This window comes from Hesperophylax consimilis, chromosome 21, assembly GCF_061612785.1.
Source record: "Hesperophylax consimilis isolate HC1 chromosome 21, BYU_Hcon_1.0, whole genome shotgun sequence".
NCBI classification, from domain to species: domain Eukaryota; kingdom Metazoa; phylum Arthropoda; class Insecta; order Trichoptera; family Limnephilidae; genus Hesperophylax; species Hesperophylax consimilis.
Genome location: NC_142856.1, coordinates 15092704 through 15109988, shown reverse-complemented (window position 1 = coordinate 15109988; position 17285 = coordinate 15092704). Strand labels below are relative to the sequence as shown.

The 17285-nt window shown below is 31.1% G+C and overlaps 1 protein-coding gene and 1 non-coding gene across 3 annotated transcripts in view; one reads left to right on the top strand and one right to left on the bottom strand.

The window, feature by feature from the left end:
* Positions 1-17285, bottom strand: part of LOC149413652 (alpha-N-acetylgalactosaminidase) — a 135952-nt gene that overhangs the window by 18818 nt on the left and 99849 nt on the right. The gene's annotated exons all lie outside the window — the stretch shown is intronic.
* Positions 3876-3995, top strand: LOC149413653 (U5 spliceosomal RNA). The gene has a single exon (XR_016304232.1). It is a non-coding gene; the product is annotated as a U5 spliceosomal RNA (small nuclear RNA).

The window sequence follows — 17285 nt, the reverse complement described above, 5'->3', positions numbered from 1 at the left end:
TTTTAGATTTTTATAATTTGTATATTCGTGTGTATTAATTATAATACATTAATTGTTTGTGAACGGTGACATTGAAAAGGTGTGTCGAGTTGTGAAGGAGAAGGGAAAGATGAAAGTTGAGAAAAACCTACCTGGCTATTCGGTTGTGGTCTCCAAACACGGCTAAAGCCATTTCAAGCAACGTTTCGATACTAATTGGTGGTCTTTCACCAGGGCAATACCGAGAGTATCTACCAATCTATGTACACACAGCGCTTTTGAGATGATTTTTAATAAAAACTGCGCTATACAAGGCAACCAAATATTATTTATTAAGGCGAAGCTTAATGCCAAATCACTATTTTGATAAATCTTCATAACGAATTGGTGGTGTACATTATGAAAACCAAAAAATATGCTTTAGTTAAATTGAAGGTTTTCCTATCGCTTCGCTTGAGTAGCACAAATAAAAAAATAAATTACTCAATAAAAAATATAAATGTAAACTACTACAAAAAATATTTTTTCAATAGAAATGTATGAACGCGTAAAGGAAACAACTTTTAAAAATACAGTTTTATAACTAAGATCATCTGTGACATTTTCAGTTAATTAAATTTTTGCTTTCTTATACAATTATTTACAAAATAAGTAAAAACCAGTTTTTTGCTTGAAATCGAACGTTTCTAGACTCCGTTTGTCAAGCGATTTTAATGCCTATTACCTACGATATAAGGTATACCAAGAATATGCACATTTTTGGCTTGTAGCTTCCTCTTAATATAAATCACTTTATTGTAATTCACATGCAGGTCTGGATTTACGTTTGGTTTATTATTTTTCCAGGTAATGTATGTATTGCATTTTCTCTACCAACAAGTCTAAGACAAAGTTACATAGTTACGGCCAAAGCGGTTAGTCACGTAAACATATTCAATTTAAATTCAGTATGTAGAATGGAGGACATTAAAAAAAAGTTTAAGTTATCACCCAGATTCAAGTAGGTTATAAATGAACATGAATTACATTGATATGGCTAGCATTTACCTTGAGAACCTTGGCCATTGAAATGAAAAGTTGTGCATAACTTATTTTGCACGTTACACTTATTGTTAAACTTCTAGATATTTTTGTGTATGTTAGGAAGGAATGTTGTTTTGTTATCGTAGATATTAGCGATGCAACGATTACTTCCCACAATATATTATTTAATTGAAGAAGGACATAATACTAATAAACCTAAACTAATAAAACTTAAGAGAAAGCTACAAGCCAAAAATGTGTATATTCTCGGTATACCTTATATGGTAGGTAATAGGCACAAAAATCGCTTGACAAAAGGAGTCTAGAAACGTTAGATTTCAAGCAAATAACTGGTTTTTATTTATTTTGTAAATAATTTTATAAGAAAGCAAAAAAGTTAATCAAGTGAAACTGTCACAGATAATCTTGGCTATAATACTGTATTTTTTTAAAAGTTGTTTCCTTTATGCGTTCATACATTTTTATTGAAAAAAAATTTTTTTAGTAGTTTGCATTTATATTTTTTATTGAGTAATTTATTTTTTTATTTGTATTCTAGTCAATTCTAGGAAAACCTTCAATTTATCCTTCAATTCGTTATAAAGATTAATCAAAATAGTGATTTGGCACTAAGCTTCGCCTTAAAACAAAACAAGACACAGAAAATATAAAGATAACCTTCAAAGATAAAGTAAAGTTGAACCAGTAGTGGAATATTATTTTGTGCTTATCTTAACCTGCACTTCAGAAATTCATATTTTTGTCACGAGAAAACTTTTCATTCTAACGTACAGGAATGGCTGCAGGGACTGATCTTTCTCGAGGATTTGTTTGGGCTTTTTAATCTTGTCATACCGAACGATTTCTCTGCAAAAGCATGCACAAAACGAGATATAGAATGTACGTAAAAATTGTGCCTGACGGTATCCGTGCGATAAATATGTTAAATGAAATGTAATACCGACTTCTACCCACAAATCGAAAGTTATCACATAATAAATTATGACGCTTGGTATATTTACTGTGGTCTTGGTAGATTAATAATGACGGTAACAGGTTATATTATTAACTTTGATGTCCAATTATTCGTTTACATTAAATTTGGACGTGATAGGAATTTTGAAAATGTTGCACGGATTAATAAATTTAATCTGTGAAATTAACAAAGAACAAAAAACCCTCAAAAAAAGAATTGTTATTGGGGTACACGCAGAATCGCATCACCACCCAGCACAGAAGAGAGGACTTATCCACACGTTGGTGACCCGAGCAACAAGAATATGTGAAGAGCCAAAAATTGGATCACCAAGATACTAAGGAAAGAAAGCATCAAGACTGTCTTCGGAACCACAACTAAAATACAGGACTTACTAAGGCCTGTAAAAACTAAGTTTCCTCATTAAACAGATGGAGTTTACAAACTCAGCTGTTCCGGATGTGACAAGGTTTATGTAGGTCAGACAGAACGGACAATCTCCAAAAGGATATCTGAACACTTCAGAGCCTGTAAACTCGGTCACCCTGACAAATCGGCAATTACCGAGCATTTGATTGAAACCGGGAATTACTTTAGATTTGTTCCCGAAGTCCTGGGGAGACCCAAAACTTATAGAGCAAGGCTGATTACGGAGGCAATTGAAATTCACAAAAATCCCGTAAATATTAATAGAAACGATGGAGCTAAGCTCAGTAGCTCTTGGTATCCGGTAATTGATGGCTACACCAGAACTAAACGCAGAAAACCACTTTAAAATTATACGTTACTGACAGCTCTTAGAGGGTTGGAGCTGGCAACACGGTATCACATCTTCATACATAAGCACACATTTCAATACAACCTTAAATTACACATTTGCCTTGATGATGGATACTGCAATGCTGTCCGAAACGTTGGCTGAAGAAGGAGGTAGCGCAACACGGCACAATGCCCCAAAAACAAATCATTATAATACTTTTGGTCGTGAAAATCTCAAATCATACCTCAAAATTAGTCTTTATAAAGATCTACATGAACCTGTGGCTGGGGTTCTTTTGCATTCCAAATATTAGGAAGTTGAAAAAGAACAGAGTATCTGGATGTTCATATCTCCTAGCGGTTCTAAGACGTGAAACCTGAAACGCCCAAATCAGCCGTTGGCGCTGGTGTAATCGGATATCATGTCAGCCATTATTCATATGCAATGGCGAAAGTTTTTTTCACAAAAGTTTAACAATGATAGTAATTAAAATGTCTCAGTGTCATATTGTACATTTGTTCTCATCGAGAACGTCTGGAATTAGTTTTCCAAGTGTTTAGAAGTTAAGAAAAAAGTGGATTGTGTTTAAAAATACATAAATATCAACCCATAAAAAATTCTAGTATTTGCAACAAATATTTTATTCTATCAGACTATGTGATGGCTCTGGTAACTGCTATAGTCGTAATGTTTAAACAGTTTAAATTGGGCAAAAGCTATTTTAATAACCATATAAATCAGTGCTATTTCAAAACATGAGTTAATATCACTTTTTAAGATATTTTTGGCTTCAATCGAATGCAAGCTTGTTATTTCTGTCGTAAGCCGCCAATCTGAAAACAACTTTTTCATATCTTATTCTGTTAAAAGTGTGCGTAGATACATATATTCATAGAAAAACGATATGAAATACGTTGCGGTTATAAACAAACTAAATCTTCTATTACCCCCAAATAATTTCGCTTTTATATTTCTTAATTCAATATTTAATAAGTCATTGACGCTCCAACCACCATATTTATAAAACATTTAAAAAATACATCACATGGCTGTCATATCATGCAAATGATATTAGGCTACACTAGCGCCGTCTTATTTGACCTTTCCAGATTAACTACATCGACGAAAATATTATACATACTCTGGTTTCCCTTCAATAACGAATAAATCTTTCGCCTTTTACTAAAGATTTCCGTGGAGGGGAGCACTCAAATGAGTCTATAAACCAATTTTGAAACATCTGATTGTTCTATAAGTAAATTATATATTCAAATTGAAAATTTCTAAATGAGAATTGTGTAAATAATAAACAGCTCTTATGAGCGTGTATAACATCAACTTAATACAACATAGAAGGTAAGAACATAGTAAATGTAAATAAAAAAGCTAACAGTGAGATACTTAACATAAAGATGGTGTATGGATGCTTACCGGTGGGTATATACTATGTAAAATATATATATTTTTATACATGAGTTTTTATCTATTATTTATTTTATGGATCTCAATTTGCTTTGTTATTTTTTCTCATGTTACTTATACTATAAGTATCATATGTAATAGCTGAATGTATCTATATATGTAAAGTAATATGAAAGTAAAGTATGAATCTATATAACGCCTTTCGGCGGGCAATCCATTTATTTATAAATAATGAACGCCTTTTGGCGGGAAATTAATTAATTTATGTATAATTAACGCCTTTCGGCGGGTAATAATTTTTTTATATATATAATTAACGCTTTTCGGCGGGTAATTAATTTATTTAAGTATAATTAACGCCTTTAATGAATTAAATACTCAGGGATAAAGTTTCCGGGAGAAGAATCATTATCATTTTACCCCTTAAATTGATAAATATTACCGAAAAATCAAGAGGTGGTAAAAGTTTGAAAAGAGATTTTAAACGGAAATGTATTACGTTTGTTGACGGTTTTCAGATAAGACATTTTCATTAGTTGGTTATCTACGATGGTTGTGCAATCGTTAATAGTTTACGACACGTTTCTACGTTGAAAGGTATGTGAATATGAGAAAATTCAAATCCATTACGCGCAGGATATTTTGCAACTTCCTTAATTATTATTAAAACAGCTTCTGTATCGATGTGTAAATAAGAGATTTTGCTATTTAGCTAACTCGATGAAAATGGCAAAGGTTTAAGATGGATCGGTATTAAAAATAGTGATTCAATGATCCGGATTTTCGCGATTAATCGTAAATAATCGATTTCTTTCGATTTATTAGCTTTTATAAATATTTTAGATTTTCTTGACGATAGAGCTTCATTCAGATTAGAAATTTTACTTGAAATGGCTTCAGCCGTGTTTGGTTACTCCTAATAACATAACTCTAATAAATTATCTCCTTTCCCTTCTAATAACATAACCCAATAATTAGGGCACAAGAGACCCAACTGCTCCCAACCACCTGGAGCGAGTGAGACTATATGTTAGTGAGGCTTTAGGTAGTGTGGAGGGGAAGGAGATGAGGAATAGGAAGGTTGGGAATTACCTGGCTATTCAGATCTGAACACTAAATACAACTAAAGTCATTTTAAGCAAGTTTCGATTCTGAATGGTGGTCTTACAACAGGGCGATACTGAAAGTATCTACCACTCTGGAACGTGACGCTAATATATTATTGTGTTTTTAATTAATAGATATGTAAATAACACAATCTAATCAAATAATTAATCAAATATATTTCAGATAGTTCGGAGAAATTCGGACTCTTATAACCTATATGTATAAAATAATTGAATGATTGATCTGCCGTAGATAAATAAAACAAAAAAAGAAGAAATTTGAGGCATTTTGATTTGATAAATGTGGATTTATCCACCAAAAATCAACTCCACACCGATGAAAAATAAAATGAGAAATTTGAATAATAATTAGTCGTTTCAAAATGGTTATCTCTATTACTTCAAGAAAAAAATGTGGGCTGACTACTTGAAAATAAATGCATGCTTACATAAGTAATATTAATTGCAGTGTGGGTTGACTGTTGATTTATGATAGCTATTATTATACGAATCCGCGTTTCATCTTAATGAAAGTGAAACTGCGGATCATAGAGATGCAAAGGCCATTAGAGTGGACTATATCTTCAAGCTAAAGTAATGTGGCGACATTGGATATTATACATAATATAACCGAAGCGAATAGATTGTAATCTGCATTGGTAGATCTAGAAGTAACCACAGATGTTGAATCCAGTGAACAGAGAAGTGACGGGATTGTTATTGATAGTTCGATGGGTGACCTAGATTTAATAAATATAATCCACAATGTAAACTATTGCTGACTTACAGCTTGACCAGCAGTTCATCGCTCTCGCTGGAAAATAATGTAGAACTGTAAGATTGCTATTATTTTTGTTGCTTGATAAAAACTCACGGAGACAAATTAGTATTTCTGATTTATTATAATCACGTTAAAAAAGGGATTGCAGACGTTTTCTTGTTAAACTTTTAGTACATTACTAATATATCGGAACATGCAACTGTATTTTCCCTGATACTGATACTCGCTTGTACCTAGATTGCATGCAGTTGGTAATACTTTTGCAGAAGTAGTAGCTGTGTTCAACTGCATGAAATATAGTTACGAGAAGGCTATAATAACATACCTTAATTATAATATTTATTAAATAAGGTTAGTATAATACAGGGTTTTCCAATAAATTTAATTCACTAAATTATAATAGCAATATAAAATTAATATAAAATCTAAATAGCAGAAGGGAAGAAATACAGGGTTTTCCAATAAGGGATGTTATTTTAAATAGCCCGCTATTTCGGTAGATGTTACTTTTGAAGCTGTCATTTGACAAGTAAAAACTACACCATTAATACAAATGGAACGATACACGCTTTAACAACGCATCGAAATTATTAAAATTCACTTGAGTGAATCAAATGCAAATCATCTTGAGTGATGAGGCCCATTTCCACCTCGGTGGCTTCGTCAACAAGCAAAATTGTCGCATCTGGGGTTCAGAAAACCCAAGAGTTATTGTTGAAAAGCCTTTCTATCCTCAACGTGTGACTGTTTGGTGCAGTTTATGGTCCGGCGGAGTCATTGGACATTACTTTTTCGAAAATGAGGCTGGAGCAACAGTTACGGTGAATGGATTGCGCTATCGAGAGATGATTAATGATTTTTTATGGCCGGAATTGAATGGTATTGATCTGGACAGCGTTTACTTTCAACAAAACGGCGCTACGTGCCACACAAGCAACAAAACCATTGATCTTTTACGATTGAATATCAAAACAACACCTCTTATTGGAAAACCCTGTATATAATGGAAAATATTTGAAAACACATGTACCGACATAGCGATAATACATTCCTATTTTACTAAAAGATTAACAAGAAACATAATTATATATTATTTAAGGGCCTGCAGTCCCGTTTTTAACCGGATTACGAATAATTTGAAGAGATTCTCAATAACTTAGCTATATTTTAAATCTGCAACTTTTCTTCGTGGAATCAATATCGAAAAAGATAAATGTCACCATTTACTATTTTTGACAGTAAGGTATAAGGATTCTCGATATTGGCGTTATGCTCGGAGTTTGATTGGTATAAGTTTCTAAAAAAACATTTATGTACTAGTACCTACAACATTAATTTATTACTTATCGTACAGTAATTTTATAAGAATTTCGCTAGACCTTAGGTGAATTCACTGGTTATTGCATGACCGTTATTGGATATCCATTATTTAGTGTCGAATTGAAATTGATTTAACTTTTTATTTGTCTTGTTTCGCCGGTTTCTTTGTTCAGACGCAGTTATTGTTTTGGGTTTCAGTAGGATAGATAGGACAGTAGGTTTTGAGTATTTTCCATATATTTAGTTAATTTGTTTTTAAAGAGGTGAGTTAAGATTGTTTGTCTACGACTTCTTCCATGATTTACTACTGTATACCACAATGTTACTGTTAAAAAACTACATTACATCGACTTTAATTCCACTCCGTATCTCATTACGGTGCAGAGATATTAAGTTAAGTATTCCTCAGGTGTCCCTGAATTCTTCTACCATTGAAAAATCTCTAAACACTCCTGGAACTAATAAAAACAAACTTTGAAACTTTCAGCGATATCGGTGGACTACTTTTTGAGTTTTGCGAACACAAACATACGCAGTCTGATTTTTTTATATGTTAAGATTAGAAACAAATCAGAATTTAACTCAACCATTTGGAATGTATTTTATAATATAAGACGTTGTCCTGCCACAGACCGTCTTCTATGTAGGGAAGTTAAAATTTGTGTTTGTATGTATTGTTGGATGAAAAATATGAAAAAAAAATTCAAGATTTTTTAATTTTTTTTAGTTCCCGACAACAGCCAGACCACCTATCGGGTCCAAAACTTTTCTATATTTCAAGCTGAAATCAACCATACACATTCATAAAATTTTAAGGTGGGCGGTTTCGGAGATTAGCGTGTATGAACACAGTGAAACGTGATTTTTTATATATTAAGGTAGGGGAGTTAATACACGAATTGTCATTGACATTATTGCGTAATACTGGAAATAACAATGTTGTTACTCATCTCCCAGGATGTCAATAAAATCCACCCCAATTTTACGCGAAATTCCGGTGGAAAGAATTCACTGAGAAAATACTCTCTTGGTAGGAAACATACGAAAAAATTGCAATTTTTCTAAAAAAAAAAACTTTTTTCCGAAAAGACTTTTCGTCTAACAATCTATAATCCATAATAAAGGCCAGCTATAATACTTACGTAGGAAAAGGAGAAAGAGGTTCCATATTGCCAACAACAATACCCAATACAAACGATATGGGCCAGTGTTGCAAGTACATAGTACAAATATTTTTTTTATTTTTTTTTTATTTATTATTGAACATTATAAATGATAACAATATGCAGACTTATAAATAATTTGTTCATTATTATTCTATTTCTCCATAAGTTGAGCTCCAGGAGCTCGTGTTTATGGGAGGAGTCTTTACATTTAGTTCTAATGATTTTTTAAACAATAATCAAAAACTTTTGAAATAAATACAAACATAATATTAACATGGGTACACAAATTAGAAAATTGTTTTTTTAAAGATAATTAAAATAATTCATCTTTTTACAGATTAAGTAAGCGTGAGGAAATTAAGGGTACAATATATCAAGAAAAATTTAGAAAAGTAGTTTTTTTTTTAAAGACAATCAAATTAATATATATTTTTTACAGATTGAGTAAGTGTAAGAAAATTAGGGGTACAATATATCATTATCCAATTTTAGGGACTTAATTAACTTTTTGAATTGTTCATAATTCACAGTTTCGGTTACACTAATTTTATTTTTGGACAATAATATATTGTACCATCTCACACCTAAATACGAATAGTGGTGCTGAGCCGTGGTCGTTCTAAGCATAGGAATGGCTATTAAGCCATTTGTTTTGAATCTATTGCTTATGCTATCTGAGGGGTGAATTTTATAAATAAAATATTCTTTATAAATTTGATATAAGGCGATTCTCTTATACAATTCTGTTATAGATGGTACATTAAATTCCTGAAATATCTCTAAAGTAGAGGAGTCATATGGTTTTCTAAGGATGATTTTTATAATTATTCTTTGAATTGTAATTATGGGCTGTAAAGAAGCCTTAAAAGCCCCTCCCCACCCAATAATCCCGTACTGCAATAAGGACTGAATTAATGCATAATAGACAATTTTGATAGTTTTCTTATTTAAAATATTTCGTATATTATAGAAAATATAGATAAGTTTTCTTATTCTTTCAACAGTGAGATTAATATGGTCTTTCCATTTAACATTTTTATCTATTAAGATACCAAGATATTTTATATTGGATTTATGATTTAGTTTCGCGCAGTCCGTATTACATGTACCGTCATTTACACAGTTTTTAGAATGAATTGTTATGTTAATTAGGTTATTTGGCACATCTTCTTGTAGAGTGAAAGGAATACAATATGTTTTTTCTGTGTTAAGTGATAATAAATTGCCATCGAACCAATTTTTTATAACCTTCATATCCTGATTCGCTGCATTGGTAATTTCGTTCCATGTCTTTTTTTCGATAATTATTGCAGTGTCGTCAGCAAAGGATATAAGTTTACCATTAAGTGATAATTTAAACATATGGTTAACGTAAATTATAAATAAAATTGGTCCTATAACAGTCCCTTGGGGAATTCCAAATTCTAAAGTTTCATCTACGCTAAGTGAGTTATTAAGTTTTACTTTTTGGTTTCTTTGAGTTAGATAGCTTTGCAGCCAATACCTTACCTTACCAATAATACCGATATCATTTAATTTATTAATTAGTTTTGTATGGGAGATACTATCAAAAGCCTTACGTAAATCAATGAAAATGCCAAGGCATTTATTTTTTTTATCTAATGCACGGTATATAGTTGAAGTTAGTTCTGCAATGGCATCATGAGTGCCTAGTTTCTCTCTAAATCCAAATTGGCTAGGACTAATTATTTTATTATTTTCAATATAGTATAAAAGTTGCTTTTTTACGATCTTTTCGAAAATTTTTGCAATGTTTGAGACAACAGATATGGGTCGATAGTTTGATATTTCTTCAGGGCTGCCAGATTTAAAAACGGGTGTTACAATAGATTTTTTATAAACAGAGGGGAATATTCCACTATTTAAACTAATATTTATAATGTGTGTAATTGGAATTAATAATTCATTATAATTTTTCAACATTTCCACTGTGACTCCATCAAACCCTGGTGCAGATGCACCTTTTAATTCACTTATAATATTTTTTATGTCATCTGTTGTTACCGGTTTGAAAACTGACAGATTATTTTGTTTGTGACAGTCCTTTTCGAAATTATCTATTTTATAATTTTCATCAATCCGTGTAGCTAAATTTTGTCCGACGTTAGCGAAATATTTATTGAAGGCATTAGCACATTTTGTCGGTTCCATTAGGGCATTAATAGAATTTTTTCCGATATTAATTTTTTTAATTTGAGTTTTTTTGTTTTTTCTACTATTTATTTCATTTATTGTTTTCCATATATGTTTTACATTTTGTTTAGCCACATCAATTTCATTTTTGTAAAAGTTTTCTTTAGTTGTTTTTAGTAAACAGGTTAATTTGTTCCTAAATTTTTTATAATCTGTGTATATTTTTTTATCTAAGGGAAATTTCTTTGTCAAGCGATATAACTCTTCTTTTTTTCTAATAGACACGATTAAGCCATGTGAAATCCATGGTTTTATTTTTTTGAATTTTGATTTAATTTTTATGGTTTTAATATCTGTTGATGCTGTAATATAATTGCATAGTATATTATCAAAAATATTTGCGCATGTTTCAGCACATGTTGATTCTAATACGGAACGCCATGTTTCTGTTTTTATTTTTAGGCTTAATTTATGATGGTTTAGTGAATTTTTTGTAAAAGTATTGCATTTTGAATCAATATAATTATTAATATTAAGTTTTTGTATATAGATGCAAGTGTGATGATCAGTAATATTATTTTTTAATATTATCGTGTGTAATTTGTCGGTATCTTTAGTGTTACTCCATATGTGGTCGATACAAGATGGACGTTGACCCGTAATTTCTCTAGTATATTTATTTATACACAATATGAAATTCATTTCCGTCATATAATTGATAAATTCAGTTTTTATTCTGTTACTATTTTCGTTTGAAACATCTATGTTGAAATCGCCGATTATTGTTATGTTCTGTTTATTTTTTTTTGATAAGATAATGCTTCTCAATTCATCCATAAATGTGTACTCGTTTGATCCGTGTGTTCGGTAAATCGCAATAATATTAAAACACATTTTATTTACATTTAGATTAATATCTAAGCAATTAACTCGCTGCATAGGTACTTCTTCCACTGCGATGTTTGAATAGCAAGATTTAACAAATACAACAATACCACTATTTCTATTAATAGCACAAGATGTTGCGAAGTAGGTATATTCTGGTATGCAAAATTTATTGTATACGTTGGTGAATGCTTCCGTTAAAACTATAACGTCCGGTTTATGATTTAGTAAATTAATTGAGAGTAAAAATTCATTGAAATTTTGTTTCATTGATCTGATATTTAAATGGAGTACAGAGAATGAATTTGTTATTTTATCCACGATTTTATTACAATCTTTTAAAGTATGACAAATATATTCTGAAATATTAAGCGTTTTATCTAATTCCTCAGTGAAGAAATTATTCATTTTAAAAGAAATAAGGAAATAATATTGTTATAACTAATTGTCAAAAATGAATTTGATTTTGATGACAAACTATAAATTAGCAGCATATGTTCACGGATAATATCAAGGTTGACTTGAAATAGTTTTGGTGACAATATTGAACAACTTAGCATTATATTTATGATATTATGAAGATGATACATACTATGTAGTATATTAATTTTGTTTTGTATAAATAATATTTTACAAACATTAACACTTTGAGAGTAGGCTAATATTTTAATGTTGTGTTTTTGTCTTAAAATTTTACAGAAATAGTTAATTAAATATTTTTTGGATATTACTGATAAATCGTTATCTCTTCGATGGTAGATTAATAACATTGAAATGTTTCTCAATTGTTCGAAAGTTTTAATATTAATAGCTAAATTGTGCGAAAAGTCAGAAAAGTGTGAAAAGTCAGAAAAAAGCGTATTTGAAACAAAAATATAAAATTTGGTATTGAGTTTTTAATCTTGTTAAGAATTTTAAAGTTAGTTATTAAGAATGTTAAAGTAGGTACATACCTATTCATAATTTATACGCCCTTGGGCAATAGTCATCATTTTTTTTAAATACATACAATTTTTGCTATTTGCTTTATGATTTGTATCGTTTGTTGACTTGAAAGTGTTGTTTTGGAAATCACAATTTTTGCATTTCTCTTCTTTGTTTTTATTGGGACAGTCTTTCCAAGGATGGTCCATGGCGCAGTGCAGGCACGAAGCATTCTTGTCCTTATTAAAGCAGTTGACAGCTGAATGTCCAAATCTCAGGCAATGGAAGCATTGCATTATTGGATTAGCATCCTCCACCCGCACTCTGTGGTATCCAATATTAATTTTCTCTTTAGATATGAGATATTTCCTAAGTTTTCCACTTGTTTCGACTATATAGTTTGTAATATTGTTTTGTCCTTTTGGTTTAAGCATTTTTACTAATTTTACTGAGTTTTTCGGATTTTCATCCATGATGATTTTAATTCCATCATTTTGGGTTATTAATGATTCTATTATTTCTTCTTCTGATAGGTCGATAGGTAGGTTTCTGATGAATAGTTTAGGATTTTTTTTTTCTAATTCTTTCGCGATCATAGTATTTTTGAAGACTATATTTATTTCTTCTGTTAGTTTTTTTGCGTGATCCTTTTTGGGGCAAGATATGATTAGTTTCTTATTTGATGCTTTATGTACTCCATTTACTGCAATCCCCAAATGCGATGTTTTAATTTTTTTAACTATCATGTCTCGAATATCATCAGATGTTGTATTAGTATTTTCACTTGCAATTATTAATGAGTATTTGGCCTCTGGTATAGGTATTGAGAGGGTTGACTTGTTGTACGTAGTATTAGTTGATTCCTTTTTTTCCTTTAAATAATTTTCAATTTTTTCTGAATGTTTTTCTTCATTTAATATAAGTTTATTTTGTAGCTCAATTATTTTTTCTTGTAGTTGAAGTTTTTCCTTGCACCATATTTCCTCTAGCTGGTGTATATCTTGTTCTATGTTACTCCTTTGTTTTGCCTCTTTGACAGATGAGCATTTTCCTATTTCAATTTTAATTGAGTCAATTAATGATTGGACACTTCGGTCCATAATGAGTTATTTTTTTTGCGGGCTGTCTGGTGACTAAACGCAGCCAGCCTGCTTTATTTTTGCAACAACAATATGTTAAACTGGGTATCACTGTGGTTTGTGGTTACTGAGTTTATCGAAATTTCTGTCCGTGCGAGCTGCACGGCAGCAGAAACTAGACTGTTTTGACTGATTTGAAATAATATGGCGAAACTCGAACACCTGGCAAAGACAACAGAGTATGAATAATATATCTTTAAACGGCCAATAAGGAACTTGAGTGTAAAAAATGATGGCTTAAAACATATATTCACATAGATCAACAACCGCTGATTCTGAATATATAAGCTTTATTATATGCACGTTGAATTAATAAATCGTAATTTAAAAACTAATAAAACCGTTAGATACCCAAACGCTCTGTGATTGGTCGGCGGGTTCAGACGGCACTTAAACAGCTACCTTACGGGTTAGAATGGGGAAAATTTTGTGCGAATTTGCGCTGCGGTTTACAAATTATTACAAAAAAATAACGTTTTTTGGATGTCGAACTCGAGTGGGATGACCGTGCTGTTAACCGAAAAAAACGAGGTACATATGACGTCACGCGTACCGACTCAGATTTCGATCGTTTTCTAATTTAATAATTTGTTTCTACGCGTTTAAAGGGATTTCTGGAAATATTCTGGAATTTCACATTGAAAAAAATGTGAACAGGTCGTAGACAACCAAATTAATAAACTAACAAGAAATCTGGGTATCATTTGGACGAGCTGGAGGCAAACCACATAACCATATTTTGGCACCAGAAGGGTTCGAGAATTCTTTGAATAAACAATGACATCTGCCATGGAAGAGCAGACGTTGAAATAAACAGATCATGCGCAGAAAAGTAAAATTCACTAAAGTATGGCAAAGGTTTACAACGCTGTCTACTGCGGGACTTTTCTGTGCAGGATCCGAATGTTCGTTCTTAAACGAATCGCCTGGCTTAGCGGCGTTAAAAATGAGAGAGGTGGCTAAATTTTAACGCATTAGTAAAAGTGTGTAACTAAATAGAGTAAGAAAATATTAAAATCTCGATTTGGTATTTGTAGTTAATTTGCGGGCTATTGAAAAAGGACTGGTAATTAGTAAGTAGATTTTATTTTCGAGGACCAAATGGTTTTTTTAAAATTTCTTTATTTTTATCAATTTTTACATTAATTACATACAATATTATAATAATCAATACGAATAATGGGAACCCACTAAGGCGCAGCCTGTGCGTGGGTAATATATTTAAGTTATTATATTATTGTACCTAGAAATAAACAAACTGTGGGTAAAACAAAAACAAGATTACATTTTCTCTAAGCGGTTTGTATAAAAAGTGTTTACAATAGTGAATAGTGAAGTTATAAGTGTTTAGTGTAATATATGGTGAATATTTTATGAGAAACATAAATTGATACAAATTAAATAAAAAAAATTTCAACTGCTACATCGAAATCTATATCGAAAAGCGATTGAGGAAGTTTAGTAATCACTTGAATATTTTTCGGTAAAATATTGAAAGTACGAGGACCAATGAAACTGCAGTGTGTTTGCATTTGTTTTGTGTTCGTTTGGGGAGTATAAATAGATTGTTATTTCTAATGTTGATTCTGTTTTCATTTATTTAGAATTTATTTTTGTTTTTAAAGATGTATTTCATAGTTTGCAAAATAAATAGTTTACGGAGACAGAATAGTTTAGATTCTTTGTATAACTCATCTATTACACTCATCATATTACAATGCGAGTTGCCTGCATATTGTCAGATTCATTTATTGATATTTCACCGACAGTGATTTGACCACTTTCCCTGATTGGATCCTGTATCAATTTTATGTCAGTGGATCAGGTACTGTAATGCGCGCACCACTGGTCTAAAGGTATTTCGTACAGTGAATGTGCCCAATTGAAATCCAATCAAATAATACTCGCAAATCACAACTGTTACAGCGGATTACTTGATGCAACGTTTTATATGCAATTGGGTTATTCGAGTTACAACCGTCCAAATGCCAGCCAATAAAAAAATGAAGAAATATTGTAATCAAATTTAATTCGACAAAAGATGATACAGTAAAATTTTACTTACGACTACCACACTATTAAACGTACCACTTTATTTATTTTACTTCACTCAATACGCATAAAAAAATAACACTTCGACTCAACTTAATTAACTATTTAAGTTGTCCGAGATGAAAAATAGTACAATTTAAATAGCTATTTCGTTCAAACAAAATGAATGCATTGTGTCTTTAATTTGGCTTCCATATTTAATGTTGATAGAAATATAATCTATAATTAACAATCATATTAGTTTTTAAGCTATTTTTTAAAATTAAACCAAAAATAAGAACCAATTTAAAAAAATAGGTTTTTGGTTCATAGTTTGGGTAATTTAGTAAAATAGGTTTTCAGTTCTTAGTTTGGGTTTCTTAAAAAAGAAACAATGTTTTCGGTAAGTAAAATTTCACCATTGAGGTTTTTTTTCTTAAATTTTTTTCATAATACGTCGTATTGATATGAATGAAACATTTATCGTTTGACGTATCAACTTAGTTAAAATTGATATCAATGAATCATTTATCGTCTGACGTATCAAATAAGTTAAAATTGATATGAATGAATCATTTATCGTCTGACGTATCAACTTAGTTAAAATTAACATGAATGAAACAACGATCGTCTGACATCGACGTATCAACTTAGTTAAAATCGATATGAATGAAACATTTGTCGTCTGATGTATCAACTTAGTTAAAATTGATATGAATGAATCATTTCTCGTCTGACGTATCAACTTAGTTAAAATTGACATGAGTGAAACAACGATCGGCTGACGTATCAACTTGATGTGAATGAAACATGAAAAACATTTTCTGGTATTGACTGTTTACTTGAGAAAAAATGTATAACCGGCCCTCAAATCGTTATTAAGCATTATGTAAATATATAGTTCTATCGTCTGGCTAACTTATTTAAACGTGGTTCTGAATGTATTTGGTTGATTTTGAATGCTTTCGTTTACTACAAAGGTTTCGTTTACTACCATAGCATACTGTCAAAAATGACTACAAATGATGTCTCCCATAGCATAGTGGCAGAAATGTTTCGAATGAATTTAAAAACTTCTTTTTGAATGGAATTGCTTCGATTATCGAAGTAATCGATCATTTCGAAATTGCTACCTAGCTTGTGCCCATCACTAACCCCGCATGCAGAAAATTACATTATGTTTCGAAACCGATTGAACAGCGCAAGTAGAGTAGAATTTTATGGACAGGAATGCGGCTGAATGCTTCGAATGCAGTCAACAAAAAGGTCAGAGGTAGGTATTAACTGTAAGACTGTTGTAAGTAGCCACTGATCGAGGTTCACCTTTTACCTTGGATGTAAATAATACCATGGAGGGAATAATAGTCATGATTCGAACTAGATCGAAAGGAAAAGGGTTCCGAAATGTTATAAATGGTTTAGATGACACTAGATTTGTACTAGAACACGTATACAGACCTTTTTGATATTTTCAAAACCTCACCGTCTTGCATCAAGGCAAAAATACTTGGTTATGAATGTAATTGATATGTTTGTGAAATGTTAAATGTCTGTTTGTACTGCATCATACTGACTGTTGTGTTCTTCTTTATGTGTAACATATATATGGTGTTCTATAC